The sequence below is a fragment of the Nerophis lumbriciformis genome, linkage group LG22, assembly GCF_033978685.3.
Source record: "Nerophis lumbriciformis linkage group LG22, RoL_Nlum_v2.1, whole genome shotgun sequence".
NCBI classification, from domain to species: Eukaryota; Metazoa; Chordata; class Actinopteri; order Syngnathiformes; family Syngnathidae; genus Nerophis; species Nerophis lumbriciformis.
The window spans coordinates 29,897,183-29,919,878 of NC_084569.2; the positions used below are offsets into that span (position 1 = coordinate 29,897,183).

At 39.5% G+C, this 22,696-nt stretch overlaps 1 protein-coding gene across 1 annotated transcript in view; it reads left to right on the forward strand.

Moving 5' to 3' along the window:
• rab3db (RAB3D, member RAS oncogene family, b) overlaps positions 1-22,696 on the forward strand; it is a 67,288-nt gene that overhangs the window by 29,647 nt on the left and 14,945 nt on the right. The window lies entirely within an intron of this gene.

Consider the following 22,696-nt stretch of genomic DNA (forward strand, 5'->3'; position numbering starts at 1 on the left):
ACACAAACTGGTTTGGAATGCAAAATTTAAGTCCCGGCTATTTGTTTTTTAATCTCTTAAGCATACAAATGTTTGGATAAGCCTTTTTTTTTTACATTTTTTCTAAATCAGTCCAAAAAAATAATACAATAATGATACAATTCCAAAAACAAACCCGGCCCAGCAACATTCAGAATAGCAATCAACAGGACACTTTAGGATTATGCATTTTTTTCCACACCAGGAGCTTGAAAGGCAACATTTTTTCAAACTAAGCCTCTAAATTGTGCAAAAAAAGAAACATGACTTCCTCATGCTTTTAGACCCAGTCTTACACCACACCCTCATCTTGCGTCTGGATCGCACAAAGATATTACGATGAAACTGAGTCAGGTCACATTTTCTGGCAGCTTTCCTTTTGTGTTTATTTAGTAGTGACGGTGCATATTAGGGACATACAATACATCCGTAATAATTGTGCAGATGCAACCATGTGATTCCTATATTTAATTGGTTCAACATTTCCAAGACAAACAAACTGTGTCCGTAACACAGTTGAGTTACAATCAATTTTTGTGTGTGTATTTTGATACTCTCCGATACTTTTCGAAATAAAAGGGACCACAAAAATTGGCTTTATTTTAACATAAAATGTTACGGTACATTAAACATATGTTTCTTATTGCAATCGAAGAAGAAATTAGTCCTAAAATAAAATAGTGAACATACTAGACAACTTGTCTTTTAGTAGTAAGTAAACAAACAAAGGCTCCTAATTAGTCTGCTGACGTATGCAGTAACATATTGTGTCATTTATCATTCTATTATTTTGTCAATATTATTAAAGGGGAACATTATCACAATTTCAGAAGGGTTAAAACCATTAAAAATCAGTTCCCATAGGCTTATTATATTTTTCGAAGTTTTTTTCAAAATTTTACCCATCACGCAATATCCCTAAAAAAAAGCTTCAAAGTGCCTGATTTTCAGTGTTGGGTTAGTTACTGAAAAGCAGTAACTAGTTACAGTTACTAGTTACTTCATTTCAAAAGTAACTCAGTTACTAACTCAGTTACTTACACCAAAAAGTAATGCGTTACTGTGAAAAGTAACTATTTAGTTACTTCTTTTTTCTTTTTTTTTTAAAGCTCCAATTAATGCCCTTTTAGCCTTCATTTCAGTACTGTTATTGCACTGGAGAATAATACAATCTGTTGATCAACTTGACATGCATTTGCATCACTCAACTCTGCTAAGCCATGTGGTCTACATACAACACACAAAGACAAAGATATGTTACAAAGGCCAATTTGTTTCTGGCCAGAACAAATTGACAAAACTATTTTAAATAGCTGCAACATAACATACATAAGTAACAAACAGCATAATAACAGCATAGATGTAAACCAAGAAAGGCACACACTACATACACAAAGTCTAACCAGGCATTTTCTTCCTCAAGTAATTCTTATACAAAATCATGTCTGAAACCCAGAACACTACACATTTCCCCAGTTTTAGTTTAGAGATAAGGAAAGATTGGCCTGGCCCACTAGGATCCCTCTTTATGTTTGTGAACTTTATAGTCTATACATTTAGAGTGATTTGATAATCAAACACTCTAGAAGTCTAGAATGAAAGAGTATATAAGAGAATTGACAGCAACGTTCCCTCTCAGGAGCGCGCATGTGCAATTGCGCACTGCTCAAGCGTCCTCTGCGCACGGCAAATCTATGCCGTGCACAAAATCAAATAAAAAAATAAGCGCATAACAATTTTCGACACGACACGGACACGACAGAGAAAAACGTTTTCGTCATCATTGTTCAAATATTGTAACGTCTGTCGAGACGCTTTGAGGACATGAATTCCATCCATCACTTTACTGAGCAAAACTCTTTACTGTCGGCCATAAACACATCACCAAAACATTAGTAAAAAAAATGATATCTAGCAAAACTGGTCATTTTCTGCAGTACAAACCAGACCAAAAGCAACTTTGTTATATCAACAGCAGCCGCTCGCTCTCTCACGTGCGCCAACACTTGCACATATGGCACTTAGCCAGTGATGCGTTTACAGCCACACAAAAAGTCGGACAACTCCAACACCACATAAAGTGTCATTCCAGGTCATTACACTATGATTTACCAATCAAATGTGTGCTTATTCTAGTGTCATTTATTAGGAATCTTAATTTATAAATATTAATCATTAAATGCTGTTAGTATATTAAATAAATACTAATAAAAATATATTTTTTACAAACAGGAAGTTGCAGGAATGTACACATGATCCCCTGCTTACATCTCATTGTGCAACATGTGAATGTTTTAATGGGAACTAAATGCAATGTCTGAAAGGGGTACAAATTATTTCCAAAGCAGGACCTCCACCCAGACAAACAATACAAGTACACAGTTCATGAAAAACAATATTTTTTGTTATTGTCATTATAAGTGGGCCTAAACACTTATATTAGAAATGGAAATGACTGCTGTCATTTGATTCTAATAATAAGAGAATGTTGTCTGTCTATCTGTGTTGGCCCTGTGATGAGGTGGGGACTTGTCCAGGGTGTACCCTGCCTTCCGCCCGAATGCAGCTGAGATAGGCTCCAGCGACCCCGAAAGGGACAAGCGGTAGAAAATGGATGGATGGATGGAGATGTAAGTTGTTATTTAGTGAGGTTTGGGACAGGTGTGCTGCTGGTGTAGCCACAGTGTGCACGTGTGATGTTGCTCACATGGACTCCACTCAATGCTCAGGGACTTTTTGCATTTGCTCACACATGAACAATTAGAGGGAACATTGATTGACAGAGTGTGTGTACCTTCAGTGCTGAAGTGGCATCAGAGTCTCTGTCTCTTTTTACTAGCTTCGTCGAAGCATGTTGCTATGTAGCTTGTTTCAGCAGATTTGAATTGCTGTTTTGGGCAGTAGATGGCATCTTTGATCCAAAGCACAATTTACATTTAACTAAAATATTATTTTCTTTGTGCTCGACAAAAGAAAAGTAGTGAAAATATCTCCATGTTAGCAAACTCGACTTCTGGCTCCGCCATGATCAGACATGTCCCCCCCCCCCCCCCCCCCGCTCCCCACACTCACACTCAGACACACCCACACAGAGCGCATGTCTCTCTCTCTTCTCCGGCTTGTGACACAAGAAGAATCAGAACGACACAGCAGCCCTCCGATAAAACACACTTTATACTACATAAAAAGTAACGTAAAATAACACAGTAACGCATCATGTAGTAACGGTAACGGAGTTACTGAATATAAAAAAATAACGCGTTAGATTACTAGTTACCGCCGAAACTAACGGCGTTACTTTGTAACCATCATTATTTACACCCATCCATTTTCCTGTGACGTCACATAGTGATGCCAACACAAACAAACATGGCGCATAGAAGAGCAAGCTATAGCGACATTAGCTCGGATTCAGACTCGGATTTCAGCGGCTTAAGCGATTCAACAGATTACGCATGTATGGAAACGGATGGTTGTAGTGTGGAGGCAGGTAGCGAAAACGAAATTGAAGAAGAAACTGAAGCTATTGAGCCATATCGGTTTGAACCGTATGCAAGCGAAACCGACGAAAACGACACGACAGCCAGCGACGCGGGAGAAAGCGAGGACGAATTCGGCGATCGCCTTCTAACCAACGATTGGTATGTGTTTGTTTGGCATTAAAGGAAACTAACAACTATGAACTAGGTTTACAGCATATGAAATACATTTGGCAACAACATGCACTTTGAGAGTGCAGTCCAATTTTCATCAATTAATATATTCTGTAGACATACCCTCATTTGCTCTCTTTTTCCTGAAAGCTGATCTGTCCAGTTTTGGAGTTGATGTCAGCAGGCCAGGGAAGCTAGGGTCGATATTCTTCTCTTGATCATCTTCGGTGGCATAAGGGACGGTGTGAGCCAAGACATCCAGGGGGTTTAGCTCGTTCGTCTGCGGGAACAAACTGCCGCCATTGCTTGCCGTGCTACCGAGGTTTTTTGTCCCTGAATTGCTCACACACTCTGGCAGATTCAATGGGGGTCTGGCGGCAGATTTCTTTGACTTTATCGTTGGAAATGCATCTGCTTTGAGTGTCGCAGGATATCCACACATTCTTGCCATCTCTGTCGTAGTATAGCTTTCGTCGGTAAAGTGTGCGGAACAAACGTCCAATTTCTTGCCACTTTCGCATCTTTGGGCCACTGGTGCAACTTAAATCCGTCCCTGTTCGTGTTGTTACACCCTCTGACAACACATCGACGAGGCATGATGTCTCCAAGGTACGGAAAACAGTCGAAAAAAAGGAAAATAACAGAGCTGATTTGACTCGGTGTTTGAGAAAATGGCGGATTGCTTCCCGATGTGACGTCACGTTGTGACGTCATCGCTCCGAGAGTGAATAATAGAAAGGCGTTTAATTCGCCAAAATTCACCCATTTAGAGTTTGGAAATCGGTTAAAAAAATATATGGTCTTTTTCCTGCAACATCAAGGTATATATTGACGCTTACATAGGTCTGGTGATAATTTTCCCCTTTAAGGACAAGCTGTAAAAATGGATTATTAATCCACTTGTTCATTTACTGTTAATATCTGCTTATTTTCTGCTTCAACATGTTCTATCTACACTTGTGTTAAAATGTAATAATCACTTATTCTTCTGTTGTTTGATACTTTACATTAGTTTTGGATGATACCACAAATGTATGTATCGATCCGATACCAAGTAGTTACAGGATCATACATTGGTCATATTCAAAGTCCTCATGTGTCCAGGGACGTCTTTACTGAGTTTATAAACATAATATGAATTTTTTAAAAAGGAAAAAAGATTTTGTGACAATAAAAAATATTGATGTAATCATAGTTGTATCACTAGATACGCTATTGTACTTGGTATCATTACAGTGGATGTCAGGTGTAGATCCACCCATGGCGTTTGTTTACATTCAGGGGTGCTATCTTGCTGTAAGCGGTTAGCTATCGTATCCTCCGGTGTGTAGTGAAGCATGTTTAGCTATTCCTCGTCCTGCAGGGATGATACTTGTAAGAAACGTACTTTATTTGTCGCCATGGAGACAAGGATTAGTGATTTAGAAGTAGCTAAAACACTGCAGACTGCGGATGGACGTTCGCCGCTAGCTAGCTAGCCATGTTTTAAAGCACCTCTTCCTGAGGGCGTTTCAGTGTTATAACTTCACCTTTATCTTTACCACGATACTATACTAGTACCCGTATACCGTACAAGCCTACGGCTAACGTATGTAGTAACATTTTGTGTCATTTTTTATTCTATTATTTTGTCAAAATTATGATGGATAATTAATCTACTTGTTCATTTACTGTTGATATCTGCTTACTTTCTGTTTTAACATGTTCTATCTACACTTCTGTTAAAATGTAATAATCACTTATTCTTCTGTTGTTGGATACTTCACATACGTTTTAGGCAATACCACAAATTTGGGTATCAATCCAACACCAAGTAGTTACAGGATCATACATTGGTTATAATTAAAGTCACTTTGTGATGCTAAAAATCAGAGTAGTATCGACTAGATACGCTCCTGTACTTGGACGTATTTCCTGAGTTTATAAGCAATTAAAAAAAGACATAATATTTTGTGATCATAAAAAATATCAATGTGGTCATTGTAGTATCGACTAGATACGGCTCTTGTACTTGGTATCGTTACAGTCGATGTATGTATAGATCCAACCATTTGTTTACATTGAGGAGCACCTGTTTGCTGTTAGCGGTTAGCTATTCCTCGTCCTGCAGGGATGATACTTGTAAGAAACGTAGTTAATTTTTCGCCATAGAGGCGATTATTAGTGATTTAGAAGTAGCTAGCTATGTTTTAAAGCACCTCTTGTAGAGCGGCGCTTCAGTGTGTGTGTAGCTTCACATTTATAATGAGTTTTTAAGCCAAAATGTGTCCTTTCCGCCCTCTTAGGTTTAAACACTGTCTGCTTGTAAGTACTCCGTACGTGTGCCCCTGCTCGTATTACCAGCAATGTCACGGTGTGACGACGGCATGCCATGATGTCCGCAAAAAAAAAAATACCAGTATTTTTCTGAGGCAGTCATGGTACTTTATTGGTACGGGTATACCGTAAAACCTAGTTCGTACTATACGCTACTTTGTATTCGGAATGCATGTGCATGTTCGAGCCAGAGAAAAATAAGGAGCTTATTGACTACAATGGCGGACTCGTGCAAAGCTTGTCGGGTAAATCTCTATCATATATGGAGATACCTGCTGAATTCAAAACTGGGAAAAACTCATTTCAAACAGCTTGTTACCCAGAAATATGAAAGAAAGCAAGATTGTTGGGTTGTACGGTATACCGGTACTAGTATAGTATTGCGGTACTAATCAATCAAAAACGGTACTATGCTATGTTTGAAAAGTACCGGTTCCCAAATGTATTATTATTATAATTTTTTTAACGGGCATGACGGCGCTCCGTCACGTCATGACATTGCTGGTTTTACGAACAGAGGAGCATGTTCGGCAGCGCACACACACGGAGTACTTACAAGCAGACACAGTGTGTAGACAGAAAAGGGAGAATGGACGCATTTTGGCCTAAAAACTAAAGTTAAAGGTGAAGTTATTATACTGAAACACCCTCAGGAAGAGGTGCTTTAAGACATGGCTAGCTAGCTAGCAGCAAACATCCATCCGCAGTCGGCAGTGTTTTAGCTACTTCTAAATGGATGGATGGATAAATTACTAATCTTCACCTCCATGGCAACAAATAAAGTAAGTTTCTTACAAGTATCATTATCACTGCAGGACGAGGAATAGCTAAACATGCTTCACTACACACCGTAGGAGGATACAATAGCTCACCGGCGTCACCGCTAACAAAAGCTAGCGCTCCTGAATGTAAACAAAAGCCATTGTTGGATCTACACCTGACATCCACTGTAATGATACCAAGTACAAGAGTGTATTTAGTCCATACTACTATGATTACATCGATATTTTTTTATCGTCCTTTAAAAAAAAATTAATATTATGTTTATAAACTCAGGAAATATGTCCCTGGACACATGAGGACTTTGAACATGACCAATGTATGATCCTGTAACTACTTGATATTGGATCGATACATATATTCGTGGTATCATCCAAAACTAATGTAAAGTATCAAACAACAGAAGAATAAGTGATTATTACTGTGACAGTCTCTTGCTGTCGTGCGGGTTCTCAGGACCACCAAGGAAGGACATTGTTGTGCAGGTTAGACTTTCTTTTATTGTTTCAATAAGTCAAAAGGTTGCTTTTCAGCCTTGCCGTGTCCTGCTTCCTCTGCCGCTCCAACTTTTCAGTCGCGCGCGTCTTCGTCTTCCCGTGGCTCTCTCTCGCTCTCGTTCAGCATCCGCTTCTCTTTGGCTTCTTCTGTGATCTCCGCCTCTCTTCCTGACGTTTCCGGCTGCCGCCCTTTTAGACAGTGTGAGGTGATTATTAAAAAAAAAAGATATTGAATAGATTGTATTTTACATCTTCTCAGCTGTTTAAAATTGGTGTAGTAGATAGCAAGTTATGTATGAAGTGTCGGGCAGCTGAGGAACTCTTGTTCATTCATTGTGGGAATGTCAGAGAATAAAGGAGTTATGGTTGAAAACAACAAAAGAAGCAATCACAGTCCTTAATATAAACACCCCAATGACACTGCAAACTTGTATTCTTGGGGATCTACATCAATTTAGTAACGTGTCATCAAAGAGTAAAAATGCTTTTCTTTCAATATGCATAATAACGAAAAGGGTAATATTTAAAAAATGGATTGATGTTGATAGCCCAACTCTTACTGACTGGTACACACAAGCTATGGAGATGATATCAGTAGAAAAAACGGCATTTAGTTTAGATAATAATGAGTCATATATTGGAATATGGGATCCATTATTTAAATTTGTTTCAACTAATAAATGAACCAAAATATGACTTATTATATCTTTGTGGAAAATGTTGGACGCGGTGTGTTGTCTGGCTTATGGGATGTGATGCAAGTGTAAGCCACTGTGACACACTATTGTTCATTTCAAATTTTTTTTAGCATTTTTTATTAATGTTTTTAATGATGATATCAATGAGGTTTTTTTTAATCACTGCTATTTTGAAATTGTTACTAATATTGATGCTGTTGTCGATAATGTTCATTTTTGTTTCACTACATTTGGATTTGTGTGTTCTCAATTGCTCTGTTTATTGTTGTTCTTAATGTTGCTGGGACGGGTTTGGTTTTGGAATTGGATTGCATTGTTGTGTATTGTTTTGTTGATTGATTAATAAATTAATTAAAAATAAATAAATAAATAAAAATAAATAAATAAATAAATATATATATATATATATATATATATATATATATATATATATATATATATATATATATATATATATATATATATATATATATATATATATATATATATATATATATATATATATAAGGGCCCTCGAAAGCCGAGAAATATTATTTGTCAATAAAGTACTTTATAATTATTTAAAAATGTAAAAAAAAAAAAAAAAATTGTGCCCAGCTGGTTGCTCCACGCACCTGGTAACAATTGCGGCGTCGATCTCGGCGCGCAACGCCTCGCCGCTTGCTCGCCATCCACGCCTCCTCGCCGCCACAATTACATTTTAACAGAAGTGTAGATAGAACATGTTAAAAGAGAAAGTAAGAAGATATTAACAGTAAATGAACAAGTAGATTAATAATCAATGTTTACAGCTTGTCCTTTATAATGTTGACAAAATAATAGAATGATAAATGACACAATATGTCACTACATACATCAGCAGACTAATTAGGAGCCTTTGTTTGTTTACTTACTACTAAAAGACAAGTTGTCTTGTATGTTCACTATTTTATTTAAGGACAAAATTCTTCTTCGATTGCAATAAGAAACATATGTTTAATGTACCCTAATATTTTTTGTTAAAATAATGCCATTTATTTGTGGTGCCTTTTTTTTAGAAAAGTATCGAAAAGTATCGAAATACATTTTGGTACCGGTACCAAAATATTGGTATTAGGACAACCTGACAAGATTGTTTTATAAATATCTCCGTAATAATTAAAATTTGAAGGACTTATACTGATCCTAAATACACAAAAACAAATACCAATAGCTCAGAAAAGTTGGTTTTGCATAATAGGTTCCCTTTAATAAATGATGTTTTTTTAGAATATCGATGGTTGTTTTTTGGTTTCCTATCCACAGCTTCTTTGCGTCCTGTTTCAAAGAGGTCTTACATGCCAGTGTCCAGCTTGTAACATCATTTGCTCCAGAGCTGTATTATTTGTCCATTAAACAATGTCTCCTAACATCACTCCTTGAAAAGAAACAAGCTGAATCAACAGCATGCACACTCTCAGTGATGAATGGCATCTGGGTGTTGATGTCAGGACTGCTGGGTGCCCACTTGATACACACTGATAAGACTGCTCAAACAGATGATTGACTTGAGTCAACATGATACGCGCCACTGCACTGATCCACAGGAGTGAGCCCACACCAACACATACACACCTCCGTGGACACGTGCTTTTGCGTGATGACGCCTGTGAAGAATTCTCCAAAACGGTTGTGCAACGTGTATGTATAATTAGGAGGAGAATGCGGGCTTACTTGTCGGCCTGGTCCTGTTGTGATAGTCTGTTTCCTGACACGCAGGCTGGTATTTCCTATAAACTCAGGAAGCAGAGGAAGTCCTCCAGCAGCAAGTAGCATTGTTATGGTCTACAGTTTGTGTTCTTACAGTCATCAAATCCATGCCAACGGCAACATTTACTTTTAAATTTGACCAAGTCGAGGGGATCTACCTCATTCATATACCGTATTTTCTGGACCATAGGGCGCACTGCCGATGAGTGGGTCCATTCAGGTCTTTTTTCATACAAAAGGCGCACCAGGTTATAAGACACATTAAAGAGGTCATATAATGATTTTTTTTCTAAATTTAAAACATTTCCTTGTGGTCTACATAACATGTGATGATTAGGGATGTCCGATAATATCGGACTGCCGATATTATCGGCCGATAAATGCTTTAAAATGTAATATCGGAAATTATCGGTATCGGTTTCAAAATTATCGGTATCAGTTTCAAAAAGTAAAATGTATGACTTTTTAAAATGCCGCTGTGTACACGGACGTAGGGAGAAGTACAGAACGCCAATAAACCTTAAAGGCACTGCCTTTGCATGCCGGCCCAGTCACATAATATCTACGGCTTTTCACACACACAAGTGAATGCAAGGCATACTTGATCAACAGCCATACAGGTCACACTGAGGGTGGCCGTATAAACAACAAAGAAAAATCCATGAATTATCCGCACCGTTTTGTAAAACCGCAGGGGTCAAAGCGTAAGGAAAAAGTAGCAACTTATTGTCCGAAATTTACGGTAAATCTGATTATTTTGTGAGACTCGGTTTTAGCAATGTAAAATATATTTAAAATCTAACGTGGTGGACATATTTACTGTACAAAACAATATTGCCTTCTTCCAAACTTGCTCCAAACGAGATGTTTGGAATTTAGACTTTAGTGATGTAGTTTGTCTTTGTTACGTCAGCAGACATGGCCATGCATGGTAGAAGTTTACCCCGAGAGCTTTGCATGACTCCGCCATGTTTATTTAGTTGTAGTCAATAAGTCCCTTCTTTTTCTCTATCCTCTTGTTGCGGGGCAGACTGGCTTGCACATGCACATGCATCCTCCGCTGTTGCCATTTCTAATCCAATGTAACTATAGTTGGAACTAGAGATGTCCGATAATATCGGCCTGCCAATATTATCGGCCGATAAATGCTTTAAAATGTAATATCGGAAATTATCGGTATCTGTTTCAACCTCCCGATTTTCCCGGGAGACTCCCGAATTTCAGTGCCCCTCCCGAAAATCACCCGGGGCAACCATTCTCCCGATTTCCACCCGGACAACATTATTGGGGGCGTGCCTTAAAGGCACTGCCTTTAGCGTCCTCTACAACCTGTCGTCACGTCCGCTTTTCCTCCATACAAACAGCGTGCCGACCCAGTCACATAATATATGCAGCTTTTTCACACACATAAGTGAATGCGAGACAGACTTGATCAACAGCCATACAGGTCACACTGAGGGTGGCCGTATAAACAACTTTAACACTGTTACAAATATGCGCCACACTGTGAACCCACACCAAACAAGAATTACAAACACATTTCGGGAGAACATCCGCACCGTAACACAACATAAACACAACAGAACAAATACCCAGAACCCCTTGCAGCACTAACTCTTCCGGGACGCTACAATATACACCCCCCGCTACCCTCTACCCCCCACCACCTCAACCCCGCCCCCCGCAACCCCGCCCACCTCAACCTCCTCATGCTCTCTCAGGGAAAACATGTCCCAAATTCCAAGCTGCTGTTTTGAGGCATGTTAAAAAAAATAATGCACTTTGTGACTTCAATAATAAATATGGCACTGCCATGTTGGCACTTTTTTCCATAACTTGAGTTGATTTGTTTTGGAAAACCTTGTTACATTGTTTAATGCATTTAGCGGGGCATCACAACAAAATTAGGCATAATAATGTGTTAATTCCACAACTGTATATATCGGTATCGGTAATTAAGAGTTGGACAATATTGGAATATCGGATATCGGCAAAAAAGCCATTATCAGACATCTCTAGTGATGATGGTTCTTTGGTCAAAATGTAGCACAGATGATGTTTTACAGATCATCTTCAAGTCGCTTTCTGACAGTCTCTTCGGGATGCGCCGTTTTGTGGGCGGTCTTATTTACGTGGCTCACCTTCGACAGCGTCTTCTCCCCGTCATCTTTGTTGTAGCGGTGTAGCGTGCAAGGACGGGAGTGGAAGAAGTGTCAAAACACGGAGCTAACTGTTTTAATGACATTCAGACTTTATTTAAATCCATAACGGAGCAGCATCTCCTCATCCGTGGCTCACTAGTGCAACAACAGCGCCGGAAATGTGTCCCGTGAAAAACCGGCCGACCGGAACTCTCTAATAACTAAAGTTCCTTGGGTGAATAATGTAAACTCACTATACCGGTATGTTTTAGCGCTTTCATGGCGAGTTTACTGACAGATATAAGTAAGAACTTTACACTACTTTATATTAGAAATGGCAACAGCGGAGGATGAATGTCCCATAACAAGAAGATAGAGAAAAAGAAGAAGCTTATCGACTAGGGCAGTGTTTTTCAACCACTGTGTGTGAGATACAGTCTGGTGTGCCGTGGGAGATTAAGTAGTTTAACCTATTTGTGTTAAAAATATTTTGTTGTTAAGTGCCTGCACTGTCTAGAGCTCGGCAGAGTAACCGTGTAATATCAGTCGGTGGCAGCAGGTAGCTAATTGCTTTGTAGATGTCGGGAACGATGACGATAGTTTGTCGTGATCCCAATATGCAGATGACAGCGGGAGGCAGGGTGCAAGTAAAAAGGTATCTAATGCTTAAACCAAAAATAAACAAAAGGCGAGTGCCGCTAAGAAAAGGCATTGAAGCTTAGGGAAGGCTATGCAAAAGGAAACTAAAACTGAACTGGCTGCAAAGTAAACAAAAACAGAATGCTGGACGACAGCAAAGACTTGAAGCGTGTGGAGCAGAGATGGCGTCCAAAGTACTTTTGAACATGACATGACAATCAACAAAGAAGGATAGCGTTCCCACAACTCAAATATTATTGATTGCTAAAACAGAGCAGGTGCGGGGGAAAGCGCTTAAAGGAAGACATGAAACTGCTACAGGAAAATACCAACAAAAGCGGAAAGGCCACCAAAATAGGAGCGCAAGACAAGAACTAAATCACTACACACAGGAAAACACCAAAAAACTCAAAATAAGTCAGGGTGTGATGTGACAGGTGGTGACAGTACACCTACTTTGAGACAAGAGCTATAGTGATGCATGCTTGGTTATGCTTTGAATTCATATCCAACAATTGTGAGAATGACTTTTTACTGTCAACATCAGCTGCTGAGTTTAATTTTTTAATGTTTTCTGCTGGTGGTGTGCCTCCGGATTTTTTCAATGAAAAAATTGTGCCTTGGCTCAAAAAAGGTTGAAAAACACTGGACTAGGGTGTCGGCACAGACAACAAAGGCGGACGCGCGCACATTTACAGGACTTATGCAGATCCCAAATACAGATCAGCAGGTACCGAAAGGTAAAAAGTTGCTTTTGCATAATATTGCAAAACAAAACGCCAGATAATGTCTTACCTCATACACACACCATAATAATACTCGTATGTTGAAGCACAGTACAATCCATCAAGCGGTGCGGCTTCATAGCTTACCAAAGTTGTACTAAAATATTTTGATAGATTTTTGAGCACCGTGTGTAATGTTCTATATTTTCAACGGAACATATAAAATGTTGGTGTTTACTTCAGTCATATTGCAGTCTACACGTATCTCTTATGTGTGACTGCCATCATATTGCAGTCTACATGTACCTCGTATGTGTGACTGCCATCTACTGGTCACACTTATCATTACACCATGTACCAAATAAAATAGCTTCGAGGTCCGTGGGCACAACCAAAATTATTCCGTATATTAGGCGCACCGGGTTATAAGGCGCACTGTCGAGTTTTGAGAAAATAAAAGGATTTTAAGTGCGCCTTATAGTCCGAAAAATACGGTATATCATTTGTATTTATTTGTTTAAGAAAATATAAGTTTTTGTTAAGTTAAAGGTGTGAGTGGCCGTGCGCGACCCGAGGGTCCCTGGTTCAATCCCCACCTAGTACCAACCTTGTCATGTCCGTTGTGTCCTGAGCAAGACACTTCACCCTTGCTCCTGATGGGTGCTGGTTAGCGCCTTGCATGGCAGCTCCCTCCATCAGTGTGTGAATGTGTGTGTGAATGGGTAAATGTGGAAGTAGTGTCAAAGCGCTTTGAGTACCTTGAAGGTAGAAAAGCGCTATACAAGTACAACCCATTTACCATTATCATTTAATGATAATACAAGCATGTTTAACACATATAGATTCCTTTCTTTCATGAAGACAAGTATATAAGTTGGTGTATTACCTGATTCTGATAACTTGCATTTAGAGATGTCCGATAATGGCTTTTTTGCCGATATATTGTCCAACTCTTAATTACCGATTCCGATATCAACCGATACCGATATATACAGTCATGGAATTAACACATTATTATGCCTAATTTTGTTGTGAAGCCCCGCTGGATGCATTAAACAATGTAAGTTTACCATGGTGGTAGCGGGCGGTGTATATTGTAGCGTCCCAGAAGAGTTAGTGCTGCAAGGGGTTCTGGGCATTTGTTCTGTTGTGTTTATGTTGTGTTACGGTGCGGATGTTCTCCCGAAATGTGTTTGTCATTCTTGTTTGGTGTGGGTTCACAGTGTGGCGCATATTTGTAACAGTGTTAAAGTTGTTTATATGGCCACCCTCAGTGTGACCTGTATGGCTGTTGATCAAGTATGCGTTGCATTCACTTATGTGTGTGTAAAAGCCGTATATATTATGTGACTGGGCCGGCACGCTGTTTGTATGGAGGAAAAGCGGACGTCACGACAGGTTGTAGAGGACGCTAAAGGCAGTTCCTTTAAGGCACGCCCCCAATAATGTTGTCCGGGTGGGAATTGGGAGAATGGTTGCCCCGGGAGATTTTCGGGAGGGGCACTGAAATTCGCGAGTCTCCCGGGAATATCGGGAGGTTGAAACCGATACCGATAATTTCTGATATTACATTTTAAAGCATTTATTGGCCGATAATATCGGACATCTCTACTTGCATTGATTGGAATCAGACAGTAGTGATGATAACGTCCACATTTTCAAATGGAGGAGAAAAAAAGTCCTAATTTCTTTCTGTCCAATACCACATGAAAGTGGTTGGTTTTTGCCATCTTATTTGTCCAGCTTCCATACTCCTTTTTATACACTTTACAAGGAATACATTGGCGGCAAACTCCGTAGCTTGCTAGCTTGCTCGCATGTGCGCGCCAGCTTTTTGAGGCTCCTATTTTGTTAGCGCAGGCAGGATGAAGCAGCGCTTTTATTGTGAAGACAGGAACTGTGTAGTCGGTCTTTAAAGTTTTGACGGCAGGTACGGCGCGAGAGTTTGTTGAAATAAAAAGTGTTTCTCGCCTTCCTGTCGTTCGTTTTTTCTTAATAATGATCTGGCAGCAGCCAGCATCATTTAACAAGACCCTCGGGTGCCGTGAATGTCAATCAAGTGACGAAAGTGACGTCTTGGTGAAGATTGATGATCGCTAATTTTTAGGTCTATTTTTTTAATGCCTGACACTGACACACCCTCCATCATCGGCCGGTAGCTCGCGATGGACGTAATGGGCACCCCTGGTTTAAGAGATTTCACTGGGTTTTTTGTTGATGACCCCCTCACCGCCAGCTGCTAGACACCCGCTTTGTGCATCATGGAAACAAGCCAGACTGATAACACGCCACATGGCCTTTTGCGCTGGGGATTCGTGTGCAAGCACATGTACACTGTGTGTGTGTGTGTGTGTGTGTGTGTGTGTGTGTGTGTGTGTGTGTGTGTGTGTGTGTGTGTGTGTGTGTGTGTGTGTGTGTGTGTGTGTGTGTGTGTGTGTGTGTGTGTGTGTGCGTGCGCACACAGTGTCTACATCCCCCTCTCTTTGTGGCATGGAGATGTGTGTTCTGATCTCTGCGCAAACACACACCTTTCACACACACGGCGTCAACCCGGCAGCCACAACATTAGGTACAGCTCAGAGATAACTAGAAAAGGACCAGCTGGAATCCCTTTATAGTTCATTAAACTCAGGATCAGCAACATTTTTTATTGATTTTATTGACTGACTGATTTACTTTTGTCTTGGATAAGAACTGACTGACCATACCATTAGGTACACCTGCCCACTCTGATAACAAGCTATATATTAGGTAGGGATGATACTCGAAACCGGTTTTCCCGGTTGTTCGATAAGAAAAGAACCGAGTCCTCGGACTCGAATCCCTTTTTGAGAACCGGTACCCGTTATCGAGACCACTATAGGAAAGAAAAGGAGTTGGTTCTTTATTCGAATCCCTGGGAACGAATCCCGTCCCGCCTAGAAATGCCCCGTGAGACATCACAAGAAATGACGTCACGTAGCTCAGTCATTAGGCGCAGATAGGGAAAGCAGGAAAAACAATGGACCGGAAAAAGCACTCCAAGGTGTAATAAAGTTCGAAACAAAAGGTATAATCCAATGAATAACTTTACTGAGAGATTTGAGCAGGGTACAAACACATGACGAACACTTTTACGAACAACCGGAAACATAGCAACCAGGCTAGCAACTCACCTCCTTTACGGCAGCTGTCGCAACATTCCTAAAGCAACCGCAGCACATACATATATATATATATATATACAACATATATCTCCCTTTTTTAACTTTTGTTTTTCTTTCCTTGTAAACAAAACAAAATCACACTGTATATGTGTTGTCTGTCTAATTATAAATAATGCAGACGAGGCGTGTTGGCTGAGTTCTTGACGTTTACTTTCACAGCGTGCTCATAACCTCATTCTTAGCTGCCGGGTGACGACATGCAACAACACTTTTCGGGGCTACCGCGCATGCTCGTCACTCCCGTTGCATGCTGGGTAGTGTCATTGTTATATTCCCTAGCTCATAACATCACATATTTCCCCCTATAAAGAAATAATGTTAACTCAATAAAGTGTATTTCTTTTTTTAGCTTTAACTTTTCATTTTTTAGCATTGCAACCACATTTGCAAACAACTTTTCTCTTCATAGAATTTTCTTTCAATAAAGAAATAAAGTGCAAAAATGTCAAAGCATCATAACAAACAGTTATGTCAAATAGCAGCAGAAGTGCACTTTTTGGAGAGCTGTATTATTTTAAGTTTTGTGCCCAAGGGACTGATTTTATTTAACACTATATTATTATTTATACACCTATAGTGATCACAGAGACAGGTTGTTTTTGTGTTACTGTATATATTTGGTTTTCTTAAAAATCCCACTTAATATACTTTGGGTAACAACAGTCAATATCTATTTATTTATTAGATTTTATTTTTTTCTTATATAATAAAAGTGAGCTTTTGTTAAACCAAGTATTGTGTGTTTTTTTCCATATACAACAACCTATCTGGACTCGATAAGAGGATTCGATAATAGGCTCGAACTCAATAATTTTTTTATCAAACATCATCCCTAATATTAGGGCTGTGAATCTTTGGGCACCACACGATTTGAAACCGATTCTTGTTTCAAAATCAATACTTTTTAATAAAATTGGTGCCAGTTTTACGATTAACTAAATTCCCTTCTAAAAAATAGATAAACCACTGTGATAAATTTCTATATTACTTAAAAATAAAAACTTACATGGGTACTCCATAGTACTGTGAAATCCATGATGCATATACACCCCCGCTACCACCAAACCCCGACCCCGCCCACCAAGTTAATGTTGATATTTACCTCAGAAGGCCACAAATAGAAAAGAGGCATTACATTTTTTCTTTAAATTTTATTTAATATACCATTGATGTTTTTTCGTTTGTTTTTTGAAAGTTGATTTTGCACTATTAAGTTATATAAGAGTTATATAATATATAAGAGTGGATCGTGAGATCGACAGGCGGATCGGTGCGGCGTCTTCAGTTATGCGGACGCTGTATCGATCCGTTGTGGTGAAGAAGGAGCTGAGCCGGAAGGCAAAGCTCTCAATTTACCGGTCGATCTACGTTCCCATCCTCACCTATGGTCATGAGCTTTGGGTTATGACCGAAAGGACAAGATCACGGGTACAAGCGGCCAAAATGAGTTTCCTCCGCCGGGTGGCGGGGCTCTCCCTTAGAGATAGGGTGAGAAGCTCTGCCATCCGGGAGGAGCTCAAAGTAAAGCCGCTGCTCCTCCACATCGAGAGAAGCCAGATGAGGTGGTTCGGGCATCTGGTCAGGATGCCACCCGAACGCCTCCCTAGAGAGGTGTTTAGGGCACGTCCGACCGGTAGGAGGCCGCGGGGAAGACCCAGGACACGTTGGGAAGACTATGTCTCCCGGCTGGCCTGGGAACGCCTCGGGGTCCCACAGGAAGAGCTGGACGAAGTGGCTGGGGAGAGGGAAGTCTGGGCTTCCCTGCTTAGGCTGCTATCCCCGCGGCCCGACCTCGGATAAGCGGAAGAAGATGGATGGATGGAATTTATATAAGCGTTGCTTGTTCCATATTCAGTGTTAAAGCAAATCAGTGTAGCAAACTGAGCAATAATTTTAGTTTTATTCATGCACTTTCTCTTGCTACTTCAAGGCTTGAATGTTTGATTCATTCATTATTGTTATTTTATTTTCAAATTTATTATTAGCCTGTGGAAAAAGTTTATTTTGATATTTACCTCAGAAGGCTGCAAATAGAAAAGAGGCATTCAATTTTTATTTAAATTTTATTTGATATGCCATTGATATTTTTTTATTGTTATTATTATTACCGTATTTGAAACTCGATTTTGCATGTCACTATAAAGTTATATAAGCCTTGCTTGTTCAATATTTAATGCAAAACTTGTTTGGGTCCCTATTAAAAGGTTCATTTGTCCAACCTTGGCCCGCGGCTTTGTTCAGTTTTGAATTTTGGCCCACTCTGTATTTGAGTTTGACACCCCTGTGTTAGGCCCAGGTCTGACACCTGTTTCAAGAGATACATTTGAAACATTCTGAGTGTGTGTGATGTTTTATTGCTGCTCTGATATCATTATAGTCGCAATGACAGCTGTGTTTATTTAGCAAATAGCATATCCGTGTTAAATGAATTAGTGTTACCTCGCCACTTGGCGGTTGACTTACTACAGTGCATCACGGATTTCACAGTACTACGGAGTACCCATGTAAGTTTTTACTTTAAACATTTGAAACGTAACCCCCACGATAATCAAGTGAACATTGTGTGATTTAAGACTGCAGTTTAATTAACACTTATTATATGCAAGAACATGTTTCTGCTTTTTTATATTAATTTTCAGTACTTATGTACATGTGATTTGTTAGCTTTTTATTTTGATACATTTGCAAATATTTCTAAAAAATAAAAAAATCACATTGTCATTATGGGGTATTGTGTGTAGAATTTTGAGGACAAAAATGAATTTGTTCCATTTTGGATTAAAGACTGTAACATGAAATGTGGGGAAAGTGAAGCGCTGGGAATACTCTCCAGATGCACTGTAACTGACCTGGAGTGGTTCTTCTCACCTTATACACAAGTTCCAAGAATAGTGTAAAAACATCTCACAGTATGATGCAGTGCAGATAATGCGCATGTCAAAGTAATACGATGGTGTCAATCAATGATTATTTGTTGAGGCAGATTTTTTGTACTGTACCCAAATCTCCTTAAAGGTGTAGGCGGTGAGTGTATTTACTGTAGCGAGCGGAGGAATGATTTCGGGTGGGTGCTTCATTTGATAGCCCATAAAAACACAAGTGACGCATGTGAATATGAATGAATATCAGGATATGAATATAAATGAATATCAGGGTCCTATTGACGTCAGGAGTCTGAGTCTCATTTAACGCCATCATCCTCTTTACTTCACACGTGTGCACATTGACACAACATTGAATGTATATATATATATTAGGGATGTCCGATAATATCTGACTGCCGATATTATCGGCCGATAAATGCTTTAAAATGTAATTATCGGTATCGGTTTCAAAAAGTAATATTTATGACATTTTAAAACGCCGCTGTGTACACGGAAGTAGAGAGAAGGACAGAGTGCCAATAAACCTTAAAGGCACTGCCTTTGCGTGCCGGCCCAATCACATAATATCTACGGCTTTTCACACACACAAGCGAATGCAATGCATACTTGATAAACAGCCATACAGGTCACACTGAGGGTGGCCGTATAAACAACTTTAACACTGTTACAAATATGCGCCACACTGTGAACCCACACCAAACAAGAATGACAAACACATTTCGGGAGAACATCCGCACCGTAACATAACATAAACACAACAGAACAAATACCCAGAACCCCTTGCAGCACTAACTCTTCCGGGACGCTACAATATACACCCCCCCCGCTACTCCCCCCCCCGCCCATCTTTTGGTCGAGTTCGCTCACTGCAAGTGCTGCAGTGTTCTTACCATGAATTGATTTACGCAGACCCCGACTTAAACAAGTTGAAAAACGTATTCGGGTGTTACCATTTAGTGGTCAATTGTACAGAATATGTACTGTACTGTGCAATCTACTAATAAAAGTTTCAATCAATCAATCAAAACCATTTATTGGGTGTGCTTTTTTTGTGCCGTTCAGTGCTCTAGCCGTCCATAGTTATTCTACTCATATGGATCCTTCGTTCGGCACTCCAAGCAACGTTTGTAAGTTTTACAATGTAACTAAAACAATTCTTACTTACTACACCGTCCCATGTGTGATGTCTGTAGGAGTGTTTTAATGCCTATTTGTACGTGCTTTTGTAATGACGCGAGCGTTGTTAGCATTAGCTAATATGCTAACACGTTTCCGAGTGTTTGTGTTAGTATTATTAACTTACAATTGTATTCTTTTAGTATTGTTTCAGTTTCACAAATTCCTCAGTAAATCCACCGAAAAATTCTCCGTGGAGTTATTGAGTCGGTTTAGCTGATTGGAGAGCTATTTTCCGCAGCTAGTCGATCGATGACGATGACTTCTGTGTTGTTTGATCAGCCGTTTTACTGCCGTGTTACAGACATCATTTGGAAACAATTAAGTTATGTAACTAAACATTTACACATTTTTTTCCCCTGCGTGAATAAATAATTGCAGAAAATGGATGGATGGATGGACAATGTAAATATCTACGGCTTATAATCCGGTTCGGCTAATATATGGAAAAAAAGGTTTTATTCAGAAATTTAGTGGGTGCAGCTTACGTTATACGGTATTTATATTAAGGTTGTTAACAATAAACCAGTGATTCTTAACCTGGGTTCGGTGAGACGGGCTCAGGGGTTACACACATCTCATCGTGTCAATAAAAACTTCTCCCTATCGGCGTATTACGGATACGGCAACAGCAGAAGTCACACTGATTTGCAGGTGTGTAATTTGTTGTGAGTTTATGCACTGTGTTGGTTTTGTTCTTTGAACAAGGTGATGTTCATGCACGGTTCATTTTGTGCACCAGTAATGAAACATGGTAACACTTTAGTATGGGGAACATATTCACCATTAATTAGTTGCTTATTAACATGCAAGTTAGTAACATATTTTCTCTTAACTAGTCATTATTAAGTACTTATTAATGCCTTATTCGGCGTGGCCTTATTATAACCCTAACCCTCTAAACCTGGCCCTAACCTAGGGATGTCCGATAATGGCTTTTTGCCGATATCCGATATTGTCTATCTCTTTAATTACCGATACCGATATCAACCGATACCGATATCAACCGATATATGCAGTCGTGGAATTAACACATTATTATGCCTAATTTGGGCAACCAGGTATGGTGAAGATAAGGTACTTTTTAAAAAATTTTTATAAAATAAGATAAATAAATTAAAAACATTTTCTTGAATAAAAAATAAAGTAAAACAATATAAAAATAGTTACATAGAAACTAGTAATGAATGAAAATTAGTAAAATTAACTGTTAAAGGTTAGTACTGTTAGTGGACCAGCAGCACGCACAATCATGTGTGCTTACGGACTGTATCCCTTGCAGACTGTGTTGATATATATTGATATATAATGTAGGAACCAGAATATTAATAACAGAAAGAAACAACCCTTTTGTGTGAATGAGTGTAAATGGGGGAGAGAGGTTTTTTGGGTTGGTGCACTAATTGTAAGTGTATCTTGTGTTTTTTTATGTTGATTTAATTACAAAAAAACAACAACAAAAAACGATACCGATCATTTCCGATATTACATTTTAACGCATATGTTAGATGTCCTATAATATCGGCCTGCCGATATTATCGGACATCTCTACTACAACCCTAACCAAATAACTCTTTGTTACTTAGAATATGGTCCCCATACTAAGGTGTTACCAAAAACATATAACTTTGTCTTGAATTGGAAAAAAACAAAAAAATGTTTTTCACTAAAGAAGGGTTCGGTGAATGCGCATATGACACTGGTGGGGTTTGGTACCTCCAACAAGGTTAAGAACCACTGCAATAAACCAATGCGACCAGATATCCGGTTAGAGAAGTGGCCCTTGTTACAGCCCCCTCAATTGGTAAAACTCAGCTTCGGTCAATGGAGTGTACTGTAGACACATAAACCGGTTATCGCGCTGAACTAGAAATCAGTTGACAGTTTTCAGTCCGTGAAAAGAGCCAGGCGTTTGTTACGTCACGTACGTAACAGGAGACCAGAATAGACCTCGATACATGGACCGTGAGCCGCCGCGAGACTAGCAATCAGTAGACAGTTGATCTTTTTTAAAAACGCGAGACTCAGGCCAAATAATTACCCACACGATACGTGACGTCAACACCGCGGACCGTCTCCGTGCTGTGCCGTCCGTCAATATTGTAACATCCCAAGTAAGACATTTACATCCAACATCCATTCTCGCTAAATACGAAGGATGATTGTGGGTTGACTCCCTTGCACGATTGTAATGGAACATTCATAACCCACACTGGCAACCCCCCCCCCCCTGC